At 33.2% G+C, this 7,415-nt stretch overlaps 1 pseudogene; it reads right to left on the minus strand.

Annotated features, from left to right (window-relative positions):
* Window positions 1–4,452: 4,452 nt before the first annotated feature.
* On the minus strand, window positions 4,453–5,577 carry LOC101504154 (protein PHOSPHATE-INDUCED 1-like; annotated as a pseudogene).
* Between the last annotated feature and the right edge of the window lie 1,838 nt (window positions 5,578–7,415).

The following is a 7,415-nucleotide window of genomic DNA, read 5'->3' on the forward strand; positions in this document are numbered from 1 at the left end:
AATTGTAAGTTGAATATTAAAGAATAAAGGAAATCAAAAATAGTTTCAAAACGACAAACATATTTCAAACCCCCTTGCTTGTCTTTTCTAGCACCTTCAAATTTTTCCACCAAATATTCTCTCCTAAAGAGACTTGAATTCTTGAAGCTCTGCCACAAACTATTGTCGAATGAATGCCCAAAATTTCTCACTCATTCCATGTAAACCTGCAACTGCACCATATCCACAATTACCATCATCATCGATGTTAATGATGTCATATGTGAATTTATGAATTTCAACCTATAGCCAATCTTGAAGGGAAGAACTCTAGGTTGTTGAATTTAGTTGATTGGTGATCGAGGTGTGAGTTTTTTGTCGTGGTAAATGTGTTGAAATTGCTAAGTGTTATGTATTGATTATTGTGTGTAAGCGTGATGGATTGCAAAACTATTTCGAAACCCAATTTGTCGTGGTGATCGTGTGGGAATTGCTAAGTGTTAAGATGTGGAATTGTGTATGAATGATATTGAGTTAATTTATGTATTTTTGGAAGAATATGCAGGGAAATCGATTTCCCAATCGATTTTATAATATGTTTTTCAAAACCATTTAAGAAATCGATTTGGAAATCAATTTGGCCATACAGGAATTCAGCAAAACTGACAAAATCGATTTGGAAATCGATTGGCATTAAGTCAGGGGCTCAGTTATTCTGTCAATCGATTGCCCAATCGATTGATTTAAGCCCAGAGTTCAAATTTCACTAAAAACCTTCAAGAAATCGATTTGGAAATCGATTGGCTTAGTAGAAATTCTTATTTTGAGTTAGATAACAGATTGCTCAATTGATTTATCAATGTCTTGGTTAGTTATGTATTACTTGATGGATTGAGAACTTTATTTTGATTTCATTTTTAATTGGCAAGCATTATATGAACTTTTAGCATATGGAAAATCCTTTTAAGGTGCATGCTTAGTCGAAAGGTTATTTTGTGCATTTAAAAATTTAAATGTTATGTGTTAACTGTTAATTTCGGTTGGTGACCCTTTACAACTATTTGGGAAATATGGGCTTTGCCCTCAGATGAGAGTCAGGACGATCCTACCGGTTTGTACCCTACGGATGGGAATGTAGATGGGAATACTTGACTGGAGCTATGTTAGAAGGATCTCACGGGACGCGTGGAGATCACCCAAGGTGTATAGCTATAGTTTTTTTGAAGAATGATCAGATTAGAATGACATAGAGGGAACAAATGTTTTTTTGGATTACGTTATTTTGAACTGGAAAACTGTACCTTTACTAATATTGTCAGTATGACATCTTATTTGAATGGGTTCCATGTATCATTTGTTGTTGTGTAAATACTTTGGATTTATATTTGGAGAAACTTTTCCGCTGCTTGTAAATTATAATGACTCAATTATTTATCCAAAGGTATTTCCTTATTTATTTCTCTGTTTTATTTTAATTTCTTTAAAAAAAAAAATACACTCTCGCTGTGAAAATCGGGGTGTTACAACCCCAAACTTAAATGGTTGATATCCCATGAGCAACCCCAAACTTAGAACTTTATCAAGACGAGACAAAAAATTTCTCACCTAACTCCAAATATGATGATTTAATTAAAGTCAGATATTTGGCTTGTAATGTGGCTAGTAATAGTAACCAACAAAAAATGGCAAGGCTCAAAGGGGCTAGCAAATGATAAATCTTGCATAGGATAGTTAGAAAGACTCAAATGACCCAAAAAAATTGTCTTAGTGTATGCATAAATCACAAGTGATGCAAGTCAGAATAGTGCAAGTTCCAAAGGAATAACACATGTCTAAATAATCACACAATAAAAAATTAAAGTGTTTAGGCTCAAAAGCTCACAACTAGGATAATAAGATATGATATTAACTATCAAAATTATGCCAAACATTTTACAAGAAGATTAAATTTATTTTAGGAAATGGCTAGAAAGACTTCAACAACCAAAGAGTAATTAACAGTGCATACATTAGTGAAACCCGTGAATTGAGCAGTGACATGAGCAAAGAAATTGAAGCGCTTCTTTAAAATCATTTGTTTGATGCCTCAACCATTGCCAAGGTGACATATATGACATAAAGAACATATCCTTCTTCAACCTATAATGATTATGTACGAAAATGTCCAGATAGCACTTCAAAATAATTCACCTTGATTCTTCATTCATACACTTGTTTAAGAGCAGTGCGAAAAAAGCAAAATATGTTCTTGGACCATAAGAATTATGAAACAACTCAATCTTCATTAAAGCGTTGACTTTCCATTGTAGATGATGTTGAGTTTATTCATTAGAACATAACTCGATCATCAGAGTTAGATGATGTGTTGCTTGGTTCAGGTAGTTAAAGGCAAATGCAAAACTTCATGGCTTACAATTAGTGGCATGGGCAATGTCACCTTGTTGCATCTTAAAAGCATGTTGCGTATCAGAGACAGCATATTGGAACAAGTTACAATTTTTACAGTGAGCGTAACATGAGCTTAAGAGGTACCTTGAATAAAAGCTTTAAAGTTACTGTATTAGGCTCTTCAAAGGCATGCTTCTGTCTTCAGAGGAAGACATGTAGAAGCTTTAGAGGCACATCGGAGAATGCTTTAGAGGCACATCGGAGAATGCTTTAGAGGAAAATCTTCAGAGGTAGATGCATGCACACATTAACGCGTGTAATAACCAGTGTCTGAACATTGCATTGACTTCCTTTAACTTCACATGACTCTGATGTATTTGTTTCCTCTAACATCTTTGTTTCCTTTGATGTCTTCATTTCCTTCGTCATTTTCATTTCCTCTAATACCTTCCTTTGATATCGTTTCCTCCATTTCATGGTTCTATTTACTACACGCTTAGTGAAATCATTAGTGCGATAAATTATTCTCACAAAGTACCTTTGTTATCTTCAAAGCATGATGAATGAATTCTCCCTAGAATCAACCTGATTCCAACAATATCACTTGACACCATGCCACCAACATCCCCAAATGCTTGTGAGACGCCACCCGACTTATTGTGGCGTCTAAGGGTTAAAAGTGGATCGCCCTTAAATAAACAGGTCAACAACCTACTCTCGTCAAACAAGCAATAACAATCATCCAAGTTGGGATTCAAGAAACATATCAATCTCGTGGACCCATACACACAATAATGTACTTAACTTTCCTTATGAAAGTCTATATGACCCTTCAAGTCATTGTCACATCAACCCTAAACACTACCATATTCATCTTTATATCATTCAAAGTCACATAGGTTGAGTGTCATACTTCTTTTTTTTTTTTTTTTTACTTAAGGTTGAGTGCCATACTTAAATAAACATCTACTATTGTTTCTTACTTTTTTATTTACCTCAATATAACCTATATAATGCAGGTATCCTTTAATTTTATATTTTTACTTAATGTTGGTCCACCTCTAATTAATCTAACAAACATAAATATTCATGTATCACATATAATCAATCAATCAAATAATGAATAAACATCTCTTAAACAACATAAAGATCAATCCTATGATAAACTACGTAAAACCATTGTAACCTCATGAGTTACTAATGAGTGTTATCTCTCTTTAGGTGTTTGTCTCTAGTATAACTTGAGTCACTAACTATATATATATATATATATATATAAATATATATATATATATATATAATATTCCTATTTTTACGCTAACCGTCTAGATGCGTACCAAATATTGCCCTATATTTTTTAATGATAAAAGGTCTTGAAAAGAGTTGATAATAGCTTGATTTACCTACTTCCCATAAATGTTCTCTTCAAATGAACCTCTAATGCTAATCCTACTTACACCATAATTATCGATAATTCACGAGGATATCTTTGTGATTTTTGAATCAAGAATGAGAGTATGAGGTTATGAGGATGGAATGCAACATGTGTAAAACCAACTATTGAAGGACACAAACAAAACGATTTGAGTGGGAATAGACTTAAAAGAAAGGTTTTGGAAGATTGAAAGTGTAAATTTGGATATCTTGGCCTTTATAAAAAAAAAAATACTGACCTAATAAATTGATTGGAGAAAGGGGAGACCCTATTGGAGTTAACTCATTTGTAAACTTGAGATACTAAGGAAGGCTAGGGTGAAAGTGCAAGGTCACTAATGGAAGAAGACTTCTTTACATTATAATATTATAAAATTTGTTTTTTTGGCAACTTTGTCATTTGCCAATCATTGGAAGAACACCTACACCCTTTTGGCCTTGACTCTCGTGGGCTTGTTTCGGTATCAATCTATTAGAGCACTCGATCCTCCTAAATACCTATAACCTTTGTCCTTGATGTTTGGGTGATGTGCTCAAAACTAACCTTGTAGACCACTTTGTCATCCTAAACATCTATGCCCTCCGACCTTGGTACTTGGAGACTTTTTTCGGTACTAATGAATCAATTATACAACTTGGCCAACATAGAAATGTAAAAAGAGCAACACGAGCTCAAAAATAGGGTGAAGATATTAAACACAACAATCAATTGGAAAATAGTCGACCAAATATGAGTGGGGTCTGCCCCAACCAATCCCATGAGGCATGATTCTATCATGCTTATCCCCTCAATTTAGTACAATTCTAATCAATAGTAGTTATTAAGAACTTCGACAATGATCTCACACCTAAATTAGGATTGGCCTACTACAATGCAAGGAGTTGAATCATAATTTTTAGACTTTTACTAATTAACTCAAATATTAGATTGGCAACAACTAAAAAATTTTAACCTTAAAGATTCTAGTGACTTAGATCTTTGTTCTTGCTAATAAACTAGCAACATTGATAACCATTCCATCAAGACCCACGTCGTTATTTGGTGCAACCAATGGTGAGCTTTGTGGACCATAAATTGGTTGGTGAAATGGCCACGCGCATTGACCAGCACACTGAGTTTCTGAATTCCCAACCCAAATGTACGCAAATTTGTATCTCTTGCCATTCACGCGTGCACCATTAGACGAACCATGGGTCCCACACCTACTTGAACAGAAACCGTCGACTGCCACGTCAGCAGATGTGAGAACAATGTTAATAGAGTCTTTTTGTGGTCATTTAGATGCGAGTTTTAGGATTTGGTTAGTTGCGAGTGATTTGCCTAAAGAGTAATTCTCATCAAGAATTTGAGCACCGAGGGAGAGAGCGAGATTAACTGATTTCTTGTTGTTGGTGAGGTGGTAGTATTTTTCTGTTGATTTCCACCACGTGGCAACTGAGGGTTGCAATGTTGTGGTTTGTTTGGGAGAAGAGAGTGAATTTATGAAATCTGTGATGATTGTTCGTTGAGATGGTTTGAATTTTCCATACCAAATGATGTTGATAGAGATTTTGCCACTAAGTAGAGGGCCTTTGTGGTATTGAAATTTAAGTAGTTGTTGATTTGATTCAGTTAATTGTCTAGCTGAAATCAAATGAAGTAGAGTAATTGAGAGAAAAAGTGTAAAGATTACACTTGTGTTAAGAGAGGCCATTTGTGTTTTGTATGGAAAAAAAAAGAGAGTAAGAAGTAGAAAGGATTTGTTTTGGAAAATATTGTGATAGAAATGAGGTTATGGAAAGGAAGGATGAGATTTGCGATATATATAAATGGAAAGGAAAGTAGTGAGAAGGAGAGGTAATAGAAAGGTGGGGAGTGCTTTATGGTTGAAGTCAAATTATGAGGGAGTGACTGGTGGAGATGTGCCAGCTAGATAACCCGTTGTAATTTTATTATTCCAATTAGGATGATGATGTTTGGCTCCTTCTAATGACAAAATTAATGGGTTTGTGTTGTGCGGCTAGCTGCCAAGTTTGGATCAAATTCATTACTGTGGACTGGACAATAACAGCACAGTTACGGGAATTAAACAACAAAGCTGAGTTCCGTTTGTAGAAAGCATGCCCCTTGCTTTTGGGTGCATTGAAGAATGTCACTTTTATTCCTCTAGTCATAAATAATTGCTGGATGGATCTCCTTGCAAATTTGGCCATTGGCATTTATGGATTTTAAAATAAAATAAAAAATTTAAGTTTAAATATGTCTTTAAATTATAATTTTTTATTTATTTTGGTTATCATAATTTTTTTTTGTTTGATTAATATTCCTATTCATATAGTTTTATTTTAAAATAGTTTTTTAATTCAACTTATGTTATAAAAAAAATGTATATATCGGTGCGACCGTATAGGACTCTAAATTTCCAAGACACCAAAAACATATTATGGTAAAAAATATAATATAAAAAAGAATATACATAGTAAAAAATTGTTAGAGTTTTAGATTTTACTGTTTTTTCTTTTTAAACTCTAGGTCTAAAATTCTAAATTCATAAATGAATAAAGCGTCAATTTAGTCCTTAAACAAACACTCTCTCACCAATTTAGTTCCTAAACTACTAAAATCAACTGAAATGTCTCTAAACTATTTCTTCATCCATCAAATTAGTGTCTCTTTTATTTGTATCGGTCAAGCGATCGTTATTATTCGCTAAACTACATCATAAATAATAATAAAAAACAACAATTTAATGCCTACCATTCAATTATTATTTTCATTAAACACCTGATGTGTGATTGCTAACTCATCTTAGAGACAAAACAACATTTATATTAACTTATAATACTTATTCTAACTTGTCATATTGGATATACAGTTAAAAAACAAAAACAAAAAAAAACAAATAAGTCATTAAGCCCAAAAACAAATAGTAAATCAATAAAACCAGATCATAAAATTATATTTTGAAGTTTAAGAAATGTCTTTATTAACTCACATTGGTCACCTAAAAAATTGTTCTAAATATATGTATCTTTACCGATTACTTTAAGATGAAGTGGATAACTATTATATGTAATTATGAAAAGGAAGTTCACATTAACTTGATTTTTTTCTTCTAGTTTATTGGGGTTTTTTTTTGTTTCTTTTATTTTCAGCGAATATTTTCTAGTTATTGTTACATTATAAGAAAATACTCATTTTGTGGTCAACTTTTAAAAAATATTTGTGGCTGAAAAAATACTCACAAATTACTGACCGAAAAAGCTCTCACAAATACTAAAATTCAAATTGGTTGTTATTTGTGGCTGAAAAAACCCTCACAAATCAAAAATATTTTTTTTTGGCTGATTGTTACCTTTGTGGCGGCCAAAAACGGTCACAAAATAATGGGAGGAAAGTAATTTGAATTTTTGGTGGCCAATACCCTCATAATGGACTTGATTTATTGAAAAATTTAGCAGAATGTTGTGGCGGTCTATACTCTCACAAAATCACAATATTGGAATACTGTGAGCGCTTAGGCCACTACAAAATCATCTAATTGCAGTTTTCTAAGGATAAAAGTCGCTACAAAGGAAACCTTTTGTGACTGCCTAGGCCGCCACAAAGACAGACGTTTCTGACTGCATAGGCT

The sequence above is a fragment of the Cicer arietinum genome, chromosome 2 (genome assembly GCF_000331145.2).
Source record: "Cicer arietinum cultivar CDC Frontier isolate Library 1 chromosome 2, Cicar.CDCFrontier_v2.0, whole genome shotgun sequence".
Classification (NCBI taxonomy): domain Eukaryota; kingdom Viridiplantae; phylum Streptophyta; class Magnoliopsida; order Fabales; family Fabaceae; genus Cicer; species Cicer arietinum.